The sequence below is a fragment of the Dasypus novemcinctus genome, chromosome 7, assembly GCF_030445035.2.
Source record: "Dasypus novemcinctus isolate mDasNov1 chromosome 7, mDasNov1.1.hap2, whole genome shotgun sequence".
NCBI classification, from domain to species: domain Eukaryota; kingdom Metazoa; phylum Chordata; class Mammalia; order Cingulata; family Dasypodidae; genus Dasypus; species Dasypus novemcinctus.
This window is the reverse complement of record NC_080679.1, coordinates 35,345,575-35,357,824: the sequence shown is the minus strand read 5'-3', so window position 1 is coordinate 35,357,824 and position 12,250 is coordinate 35,345,575. Positions and strand designations below refer to the sequence as shown.

At 38.0% G+C, this 12,250-nt stretch overlaps 1 protein-coding gene across 18 annotated transcripts in view; it reads left to right on the top strand.

The window, feature by feature from the left end:
• The first annotated feature begins 547 nt into the window (after positions 1-547).
• Positions 548-12,250, top strand: part of MAP2 (microtubule associated protein 2) — a 308,607-nt gene continuing 296,904 nt past the window's right edge. For 17 of the 18 annotated variants that reach the window (XM_058300255.1, XM_058300244.1, XM_071216152.1 and 14 more), the window contains exon 1: positions 632-938. The gene's annotated coding sequence lies outside the window, so the exon portion shown is untranslated. Of the gene's footprint in view, positions 939-12,250 lie in introns of all 18 variants that reach the window. The other variant, XM_058300230.2, reaches the window with a different exon arrangement.

Below are 12,250 nucleotides of genomic sequence, written 5' to 3'. Positions count from 1 at the left end.
GCCTAAGACAGTCCCTGACATTAGGATGTTTCAATAAACATTTGGTAAATGAATGAATGAATGAATCTGATTAACGGCAGAACTAGGACTAGAATTCTTCAAACCCTCCACTAGCAGTTGCTCTGTTTTCATGCGCCCCCAATTTTCCTTTGTCGTTTCTGGTTTCTGGGTGCAGTGTTGGCTTGTGGAGGCAACGCCAGTGCGCCTTCACCACTGAGTTACTGGAACCCGTCGCCTCACAGTGACACAAGGAAAGAAAGGAGGGGTCTGTAGGGTCTCGTCCCTGTTAGACTAAAGCTGATGCCCCCCGAGTTCCCCAGGGCGTCAAGGAACAAAGTCCACTGGTCCCCGCTGCCGAGCGGGTGCGCTGGTCTCGGGTGCGGGGAAGGGGAAGTGTAATGTCCTAGGGAGGGGGCCCTTCCCTGCCGGACGCCTAGTCCCCGCAGCCCCACGCACTTCCTCAGGCTGGGAAGGGCTCTGAAGCCCCCAGCCGCATGGTCACCGCGGGGCGGCAGGCTGGCTGCTGCAGGAGGCGGGGCCGCCGCCTGCACCCCTCCCGGACACTGCGGCGGAGGGCAGCGTCAGCCCAGCCTCCGAGTCCACGGGTCCCGGGAGACGGGCGGGACTTGCTGGGGGTGGGGAGGAAGGGACGGGGCGGGGCGGCCGGGCTGCGAGTCGGCGGCTGGGGCGCCGCGCTCACACCGCGGCGTGCGCTCGGGCTGCGCGGGCTCTCGGCGGCCGCGGCAACAGCAGCAACAGCATCTTCTTTTCCTTTTCTTTCCTTCACTTCTGTCTTCCTCCTCCCGCCCCTCTTGCTCCTTCTCTTCCTTCTTCCCTTGCCCCGCTGCCCCTTTCATTCCTTCCTTGGAGGGCGTTAGCTCTCCAGGTCCGTGAGCAGTGGCAGCGGCGACTGGGGTGCATCCAGTTTCTGCGCCCAGGTAAGAGACCCGTCTTCACCTCTGTTCTATATAAGGCACCTCTCCTTCCCCTCGGTGTCCGCGTACAGGGAGCCTCACCCAGGAAAAGGGTGGGAGTCGAGAGGGGGTGCGCGCCCTCTGCGCCTTGGAAACAGAAACAGATTGGCGGAGCTGTCTAGTCTCCCACCTGGTGGAAGCTTCCGACCCTTCCTCTCCAGGTGTCACCACAGAGCAGGGAGTGGGCGCTGACCTGGGCTGTGGACCTGTAGAAGAGCGTCTGACCTTGTCAGGTGCAACTTTGAAATACCAGGAAACGAGTCGGGTTAGGATGCGAATAATGGGAGCTAGTATTACCTGAGCTGTAGGAAGTCGGAGGGTGGGTAGTTACACAAAGATAAAGGGGGGGGGGGGGGGGGGGGGAGAAATTCAAGGTGGAAGATTTTTGTTTTTTCCATCCAGCTGCCCAGAACTGCACATTGGTGAATGAGGGAGGGAAACCTTGTCACTTTCAAATCATTTTCCCTGTGATTATTCCATAAACAACGGAAAGGGGGAAGATTATAATATTAATAATTTTCGGAAATTGAAAATCGGTATCTGGTGAAGTTGGAGCACGGGGCAAGAAAAAATGAGTTTAGTTGAGCCTGAACGTCCACATGGTCTTTTTTTCTTTTTAAACAATGAGGGTGGAAAGCTGCATCCACAGAACATCTATTCTTTCCTTCTTTTTCTTTTTAAAGCCTTTGGGGGGGGGGGGCGGGGGGGAGAAGATGGCGGGGAGCTACAGTGCTAACTGCCTTCCTTCCCCAGCCTCGCTTTTTGTTTAAGGATGGAAATTTCAAGAAGGAGAGTGCGAGGGGCCGGGAGTGGGAGATGTGAGTTTGGGTGTGGGGAGGGGCGACCGCGTGAGGGGGGTAGGGTGTGGATGAAACGGCTGGAGTTAGAAAAACCATCCTTGAAAACTGGAAATCGGTATTCCGTCTTGGTCAAGGAACAGAAAAAAAAAGCTTTCATTAGCAACAAGCCCGTTTGTGACAATTGCGGTGTGCCATCTGCTGTAGGCACTTAGCAGGGTGCTTCCAGGACACAGACCCTTTAAAACCGAGTCAATGTGCAGGGTTTTTATTGAAGTGCACACACACATACACACGTGCATGCACACAAACACGTTATATGTGGGCACGCATATAATACACTGTATACATAAATGTTAAAAAAAGGAATGGATGTTTAAAAGACAATCTTTTATTTCAGGGTTTGGGTATTATGGTATGAATGAAAACGATAGTGCAAAACAAAGAAAATATTGTCGGATGTTACATAATGTTGACTCTGTGGCAAAGGGACCGTTGAACGTTGGAAAGGATCTAACTTAAATATTAAAAGTACGATTTATTTAAAAAGTTGTCGGTCCAGGAAAGGAAATGACTGCAAACTGAAATTAAGGTTTGCAGCCGCAGTGAGGCGATGGAGAACAAAGCCTTTTTATGTGAGCCACATTATGCAAAAGGTCCCATGCATGAGCTGCAGGTAAGAGCCTAGTTTAAAAGCACAGCTCAGTGACCCTGTCATTTCACTATAGGCAACTGAATTTTCTTTTGGCAGTGAAAATAGAGTGAATATATAAAAACTCTGGAATGCTTTTGATTTTATGCCCAAGAGGATGATTACAGTAAACACTTGAATGTGACACAAAGCATGGATTTAACTAGGCCATAGGTGTCTGTATTTTGATAGGAATATTATGATTGTGATTCAGTCACCCCCAGAAAGCATGCCCCACCTTAAAAAAAGAGATGAAAGGCACTTTTTAAAATAAAGAATATTCTGTGTGGGTGTGTATTTTAACATTGATTTTCCGGTGATTTTTATCTATCATAGATTGAAGTCTTCATGATTTGCTTAATATCAGAGCCACTATTCCTTCGGAATCAGTGGTACAAGTGATTTATCTGTTCATGGTTCATTTGATTTACATTTTTAATATTTTACCCTTTGTTATCATTTTATTTAATTCCCCAAGTTATTTTCCCCATAAATATCTAGAAAACTGTTTTAACGTACCTGGAGATTTAAGCAATTTAAAAAATGAGCTTCATAATTAGAAAATAATGTTTTGCTTTTCTTTTTGTTTTTCTCCTCTTTTAATCGTCCCCCCCCCCCCCCCCCTTCTCTATCTGGCTTTGCCTGTACTGCTTTAGGCTTCTAATTATGTCTGGGCTACCAAAAACAAAGCCAGTATTCTTATGAATTTCGTTTTCAGGAATTGTTCATTTTCTGCAATAACTCTTTCCTGGATGACTTGTTTACAACGCCTTCACAGGGAGGAGAGGGAGAAAGAATGTGCTAAGAGAGCACAACCCAGTGAAACTGGTACAGCTCTTACCTCATCGCAGTAGGTACTTCAGACCCATCCAGGGAGCAGACATCCTCAATGGAAAACTAACACCTTGAGAAGGGAGCACATCCTTCTCAAGGCCCTTCTCTTCCCATAGAAGCCTCTACTAATGTTGCTTTACTGAGGTCAGAAAGATGTTTTCTCTTTTCTATGTTCTTTTCAGGGATCTTGAACTTGGCCAGAAATATGCCATCAGAAATGAAACTTGGCACAGAATCCTCTAAACCTGAAGGAATAATTTCATTGCTTTACCGCTTTTGGTTTAAATCAATTTGCGAATTTTTAAGTGTCAGAAGAGAGAAGGAAGAAAAATAATTGATATATTTTTTGCACGTTTTCTTATATGACTTTAGTGCTGAATTTTACTGGCTATTAGCAGATTAGACGCCTGTTTTTGAGGAATATAGTTGCATTGCTGGCATTTGCAATGAAATATTTATTAAGTTTACTTAAATATGTGTGACAATATGCCCATCCTAAACCATTCGTTGAGGTCCATGTAAGCTATGAAACTTACTTGGTGATTTGATATTCAACTAGATGGCTCTAGTTATTGAATTCTTTTCAGAGCTTAATTTTCTTCTGTCAGATTAATATAAATAATCTGAAATAACAGTTACAGTAGATGATAACACTATCCCCAAATCAATACTATATTCCTTCATGCTAAAAGTAGTCACTTAAGTAAGTCGTAGTAAATGCATGAACCTGAAGTTAAGAGAAAGAAGTGCAAGTTCTTTTGTCTCTGATATGAGCTGAAGATGCTAATAAGCTCTTCGAATCATATCAGTTCCTCTCAGATGTTAGATCTTTTTGCTTCTTTGATTATTTCGATGGCTTTAAAATTGCCATTGCCTTGATTCACTTAATCTAGGCCTTTCTCATCTAAGGTAGTTTTGTTTTTTTTTAATCATCCCACTGAATTTTTCCTCCCTTCATACCATTCGTTTAAATATCCTACTTGAATGTTAGACTTACTCTTCTCTTGGTCTTTTGTCTTCCAATCTGTTATTCTCTTGACAGAAATTTAGCCTTTACCTTCCATTTAGGAGAGCATTTATCTCTATTTATTTATTGACCCATTATGCATCCATTAAATTTTAACTATATGCAAAACATCATACTGGGGCCTATGTAGGAAGATACAAAAGAAATAGCAGACATGGCCCCTAGCTTGAAGGAATTTACAATAAAGCTGGGGCATTTGTTTCTTTCATAATGGATAGTAAATAAGAAGTAGCATACACATGAGAAGCCATTGTATTTCAGACGTGACACACAAGCACGGGGGACTGCACAGGGGACTGCGTTTAGACACAGAGGCAATGCCATAGGGCCTCATAGACAAGCTTTTATGCATCAGTCCCATAAATGTCCCACTACTTACCTACTGTCTTTATTCATATATATATATATATATATATATATATATATATATATACACACACACACACACATATTTTAAAGAAAATTAGGGATGATAAATTGTAACTGTATTTGAGGGTCCAGTCATATAATTACATGAGATAAAATATAATGTAACTATCTTTGATTCTGTTTGTGTATATACATATACATAATGCAAGTACTAGCAGACTCTCAAATTCTTCAGTCGTACATAGAGCTCTAGATGGTTGTGTCATTAAATGCTGGACAGCACATGCAAATTCCAATTCAGTGTAATCTGAAAAACATCTTTGGTATTCTTAAGGAATTATCAGTGCCAGGAATTGATTCTGGATACCAAAAGCAGTTAAAAACTATAAATTAAGAAGTGGTACACAAAGGATCAAAATCAAGGGAGAGGATACGTGTAAGAGTTTGGATGGGTAGGTGAGAGAAGAGGGAGATGAGGAACAAAAGCAGATTCTCAGCTGTTGGTAGATGTCCTTATAGGAAGAAGATGAGACAGAGAAGGAGAGATGAGCCTTTGTGTAAATGGGTGGAGAAGGAAGAGATTTGTTTTGTTTTTACCTCGACCGAATATTTTGCTTTCATCCCTCCTTTGTCATTTCTTTGAACCAAGGCCATTCGTTGGTGCTGCCTTGTAACACTTGCTTATTGGAAGCAGTCTGTAGGGAATTAAAAATTTTAAAACAATGTGAATATAATTAGTTGACTTTTTATCAAAGAAAAAAAAACAACCCAAAAAAGACAAAAAAACGCAAAACACAACAGCACGCTTTGAATCTAGTCTTTGAGCCTACTCTTTCCAGTTCAAGAAGGATAAACTTGCCTTGCAGTGGTACTATTAATACTTTAACTGCGACACTTTTTTACTTATACATTTTAGTGAAATTCTAGGAAATTTAGGCAATTTGAAGGGCTCGTCCTCATCTTTCAGTCTATTGTTAAGTTTAATAAATTGTGACATTTGAGAAGGTTTTAAACATTTTGTTTTCCATTATAACACACATCAGAAAGGGGAATTTCCTAGATTTTTTTTTTTTGCCTTTTGTTACGTTATTAAGACTTTTAGAACAAGGAATTTTATTTATAAGTTCACATACCTTGCCTTTTTGTTTCCTCCTACTTTTCTTTTTTTCCTGTCTCCCTAGCTTCCTTCCTTCTTCCATCCCTCCATGTTCTTTCTTTTCCTCCTTTGTTCCTTCCTTTCAACTTTTATTGACGAGAAAATCACTGATGTTTATAAAATGAAAATCTAGCTAGTTTTTATTGAAATGATTTTCCATAATATCTATTTCTCACCTAATATGCAGCTATATGCAAACATCTCCTGCTTCTTAGAGCTTCATCCCTGTCTTGTCACTTTGAATAATCTTTTCTTTGTATACCAGTCCTTGGTCAGGCTTTCTATGTCTAAAAAGCCTTTCCGAATCAGGAGGGAAAGTTAATAATTATTTCTTCCCATTCATTTATACCCAAATTTATCCATATCCTTATCTTACAGATAATCGCTTACCTCAACTGTGTCCTTTACCCCCTTCTTAGGTTTCGTATATATATATAAAACATCGAGGCCAAATGATATACTTTTAGAACTTTGGTTAACCTAGCCTTTTTTTTTTTTTATTTTTTTATTCATCAGTTACCAAACAAAATGGTTGACTAGTTCTTAAACTTAACCTGACTAGTCAAAGTCATTATGTGTCAGGCAGCCATTTTTAAGCTAGTTAACTGATTCCACTAATGTATACCTAACATATTGAATACCAATTATTCAGTGATCAAATAGTAAATGTTGATCTCTCTTTTATCTGGATATTGTGCTTCTCAAAATTGTAACTTGGTCTTTCATTAAGATTATAAATTTTTGAAAAGAACAATATTTTAAGCAACATGCTGCCCTTTTTTTGGTGTTTACATAAGATGTCACATTCTTTTGGTAAACTTAGAAAAAAAAAGCAAGGAGTTTTTAGCATTCAGTTGTGCATTCATTTTCTTTTGATATGTCATGTAGTGTAGCTAGAAAAAAGAGTCAATTATTTTGCCACACTTATTTATTGACAAACAAATATTTATCTGTAGCATACAGTTTCTTTGTTGAGTATACAAAAATATAGGTAATATCTGTTTGTTTGACTGGACAACCAAATTTGTGTGCACTGGGTTTCATGGTGGGGGAGTGTTGGAGTTGGGGTGGTGGTGAGGGATATAGTAATCCTCTAAGGCAAAAGCAGAGTGAGCCTTTTATATATATGCTTTTCTTTCTATAACGGATATCAAATTATTATGCAATTGGTTGATTTAAAGAAAATTACAAGTTATGGTAGGATGTTTCAGATTAGAACAATTGGTATTAAATACAATTTAAATGGAAAAAACAATGCCAGAAGCATTCATTAATTGAATCAGATTGAATGAATTTCAGACTGTTACTTTATTTTTCTGTTTGGAAGTAATATAGTCCAGATTCCATTGTCCCTTATCAAAATCTAATCAAAATTTTAAAAAATAAAATGCTAAATCTTTTGCCAAATTCAAAGCATCTTCGTATTTATCAAATGTCTAAAATCGAAATACTGATCATTTAAATTTATCTTTTAGGGAGAGCAGGTGGCACTGCTTTTGTATGGTTAATACAGTTGGTCCTTATTTAAATAGTAATAGCCAATACTTGTGGAGATTTAGAGATTGTGCTACCAAGAAAACACTAAGTAGTAAGCATCCTATTGAAAACTGAATCTCTTATGGAACAATAAAGAGAGCATGTTCTAGGGTTTGTTTAAATGACCTTTGGCCGCTGTTTTTCAAATAAAGCTATATCTCAGTCATAGATTGCATGATGAAAATTATAATAAAAAATTCAGTGGTCTTTGGTGAATTTGAGGTTTGTTTCTTTTCTAGTTTTCGTGGATTTCAAGCTCAGTCATTAGCTGCATGATTTTTCTTTTGTTTTGTTTTGAGTAGGAACCCATTAAATGAGGGGAGTCAATATCCAAACTGAAAGTTATGACAGCTTTATACAACCCTGGACATTCTCACTGTCCTATTTCTGTCCTTTCCCCAAGGGCACCATGAGGGTTTGTAAAAGGAAACCAGTTTTCCATTAAAAAGCTGTCATTACAAATAAGCAAACTGATACTTAATAAAGTTTCCTTCCTGATATTTATAGTTTCATAATAGAGTTGCTCTTTGTAACCTATTAATTTAGTGGCATAGAAGGATTGTATGCTTACACATCTATAAATATAAAACATCATTAAATGTATTCTATGCTTCTATGCCTACCTCTGCCAGAAGGGGCAACAATTCTTAAGACTCAAGTTAAACATGAAATCAGAGGATTTTTGATGGGGAAGAGGGACCTTTGAGAGCAGATGGTGTAAACCATACACATAAGTAAACTTGGACCACAAGAGGTTAAATAACTTACCTTATGTGATAATTGTGGAATTAAACCTGAGACCCAGTTATTCAGCCTCAAACTCAGCATCTGATAAAGGGTACCAGTGAATAAGCATCTCATTCTGCAGCTCCATTCCCTATTCCAGTTAATATATCTATTCTCTCTCACTGGTTGGATCCAGAGACGGTAATACATGCACAACATTTGATTCAACTGTGACTTTCATATGGCAGGAAAAGAGGGAGGGGCTCAGAATTCTTGGACCATTCCAATTAGCTACTGGGTAGATGAGGTTGAAGCAGATCCAGGAAACATGAGGCTGCTGCTTCAGGGCCATTCCTGTGACTTGGATATATTAGGACCTATCTAAAGTTTCTGGGGATGAATTCCCAGACCTAAGGGACTGGGAAAGCCAAGGAGCTTTTCACTGAGCTGGAACTATTAGTATTGATGTCTCCAGATTGATTGATACTCTGTTCAAATTTGGTCCTCTGTATGAGGAGAATCCAATAAAAATGACCAAGTTGAAAATTTTTTCTGACCTATAACACCATGAATTTTTCTCAAAAAACAGCTTTCCTTTTGTGTTTCTCCCAGCTTTAACATGTAGAGCTAAAAGGAAGTGACCTAGAAAGGTTGGGGCCTCTGTGTTTGTTCCTGTTTCCCACTTACCTTCCTAATCTTGTATGTCTTTCTCTTTCTTTATCTATACTTCTCTATCCCCCTTGTTTTCTGTATTTTCCAGTGAGGTGGAAAATTAAATAGGAATTAGGTGTTACCATAGTTACTGTGTTCAGTAGAGCTTCACCTGCACCCACGCTGCTTAGGCACTGTAGACAAATATTTGAAAGGCATGAAGAGTATCTTGGAAGAAAGAAATTAGTCAGAAAGCATTCTTACATATTTAATGAGAAACATATTCTCAGTCACTAAAACTGAACTAAACCATTATCTAGGGAATGAAGGAATTCTATCACCCTTCTATTAAGAGTGTCATACTATGTCCTAATTCTCTAGATGGACATGTTTAATCATCCATCTGAATTGGAGTGTGCTTTATTAGTCATTAGATGAAACAGAATTGCTTATACTATTTTCCATGCACATTGTTGAGAGAATGGGCTGCCCATACTATCTTGCCCTGAAGTGTCTTTTTTTGAGACATGAATCCAGTAAAAAGTTCATCTTAATTCTACACTTACTGAATACAGATCTGTTTACATAGGGTATTGTATGCTTTGCTTCTTAGATGTAATTTATTGAATTCAATAGTCTGAAAATCTAAATCATCTGAAGAGATTTAAAGTTATTGTCTTTTGGCAAATGATATTCTTACTTGAGAAATATTCACTCTTTATCTTTCTATTCCACTTAAATGTCAGGCTACTTAGTCATAAGTATTTCAAATATTATAGTCAATGATGCATTCATTTATTTATTTAACAAATGGTTGTCGGGCCTGTAATATACAGCAGGGGATATTGAGGCAAACCATATAAATTCCTATCCTCATGGAGCTTACATTCTAGTAGTGGGAGACAGAAATCAACAAGTAATCCGATAAATGAATGAAAATTTCAAACACCAAAAAATGCTACAAGGAATATAAAACAAAATCTTGTTAGGAGCCTGAATGGGATGGGATGGATAGGCTACCTTTGAGTAATGAGAAGTAGCCATGCATAGGAAAATATCTGGGAAGAAAAGTTTTCAAGACAGATGCAACAGCAGAAGCAAAGCCTTGAGGCGGGAAGGAGCCTGGCATATATGAGAAACATATAAAAACAAACAAATGGCTTAGGAGTGGAAAGAACGTAGTGGGTAGTGGGACTGAAGAGCAGATAGAAGGCAGGTACCAGGTCACATAAGGTGCTCACATAGGTAATCAGATAAGGGATTTGACTTTTATTTAACTTGAAATGTGCTCTGACTTTTGAGGTAGTGGAAGCAGAATTCTTTTTTTCATAAAAGCTTGCGAAGATTAATTATATCTTCTAAATCCCTGTAGATACATATGTTTCTTATTCACTAATGTGTCAAATCACAAGAGAGAAATAATTTAGAAAATCAGAAATCAATGGTGAAGACAAGATTAAACTTTCATCGGCCTGATCTGATATAAGGAAGCTAACAAATGTAACCCAAACTGTGTCATTTTTTGGATGTTGGAGAATTATATATATAAGTAATTTTAAACCTTCGCAATATTTTGGACTTAACGTCAAGTTATTTTTTATGTATTTTTACTTTTAAGGTGAATATGGATATTTTGATAATAAGCTTAAGGGAGCCTGAAAGAAGAATCTGATACATTTTTTTTTTTGTTTAATCTATATTGAGAAAAGTGCAAATTCCATGTTTTAGAAATGTAGCCCCCCCAAATTATTACATTTTCAATATGAATGTGTACTTTGGCTATTTCCCTGCAACGGCTTTAACTGTAAACAAGGTCAGATACTGAACAACAACCATATGGTTCTCAAATGTATAAAGAAATACCAGTGTAACACACATTTTGGTTCTTAGAAATGATGCTCTAAATCTCCTGAGAATTCAGTAAGTGAGTCAACACACTTCCCTGATGATCTTTGATCACGTGTGGGATTAACAATGATTGTGCCTCTCTATACACATGCATATATTGCTTACACTAAAATATTTACTGCATTTTTCAGATAGAGACCTGGTGCAATACTCTATTACTTTTAGCATTAAACTGTGTGCAGACATTTGGTTGATCATACTTATTGGCCTAATTCAGGCTCTTTATCTAGAAAAGATAATATGTTAATTTTTTTATTCCTTTATAGAGTATTATTTACTGAGCATTTTCAAAATATCACGTAATTTAAGAGAGATTACTATTTTTATTTTATAATAAAGTATTAAATTGCTGTTGATTTTCCTTCAAGCTTCTTTGACTTCCATTTTGTTTTATTTTTAAGGTGATTTAACTTATAAATCATTTTAATCTGGAACACACACACACACACACACCCCAGACTTGGAATTGTTTAAGTTAAATATACAAAATATGAACACATATATGAACTTCAAATAGTGCTCTTGGAATTGTATTCAGATGTGGGCTTTTTAATATTGAGATATCATTAGATATCAAATTTCAAATAAAATAATATTTCAAAGAATTGATGAAAGTACCTTAAATAGGAACAAAAAGTAATTAATTTCTTCCTAAATATAGAGTCAAGCTTGTGCTCTTGAATATGACATATACAACATATTGTCCTCCTCCTCTAGTTTATACTCATTCAAGATACAAGACGGAAGAAAATAATATTTAAATACTATAATACTTGATATGATAAATGCTAAATAACAGTATGTCCTATAAGGATAATGGGAATCCAGAGACAGAAGATTTATCACCATGTGCCAACGTGACAGAGAAAGACTGTTGGAAGCAGCTTGTAGAGTGTAGTGGTATATGTCACTGGAGAAAAGTGTCTCAGTAGGATAATAGCAAAAGCAAAGTAAGTGAGGTAACAATGAGCAGGCAAATCAGATTGCCTGCAATAGAGGATTCCTTTTGGAGAAGAGTGGAAGATGCAAATGTGGTTTTGGATTTGTAGAGGTCCTTAAGTATTGGACTTAGGAGTTTTGGTTTTATCATGACACCATTAGAATTCAGTAAGGATTTTGACTCTACTGGCATGAGGAACATGGGATTTTAAGATTAGCAAGACAAATTGGAGGGGAGATGGTGGCACCTCTGGAATTTCTACAAGTGATGGGGCACAGAGACCCTGAACTACTTAGAGGAATTTCTTTCGAGGCTGTGGTTGTACATATTTTTATATAAAATTGAGAAAATATCAGTTTCAGAGAATGGAGGTGTGAGAGGCTGATGGAGATGGGGTGAGGAATGCTACCTTTTGACACTTTCTAGAGAGAGACCTCAGGAAGCCAAGTGTTAGAAGGTATGTGAGAACTTTATTTAGGCAATGAATATTGTGGCCTTCTGTTGGGGTTATGGCACATAGATGCAAAATATTTATTTTTAAAAGGACATTGTATTTGGAAAACAAATCAAAGAAATAAGGATGCATTTCTATTCAAATCCTTCTGTTATTCTCAGGCCATATTGGAAATGACTACATGACC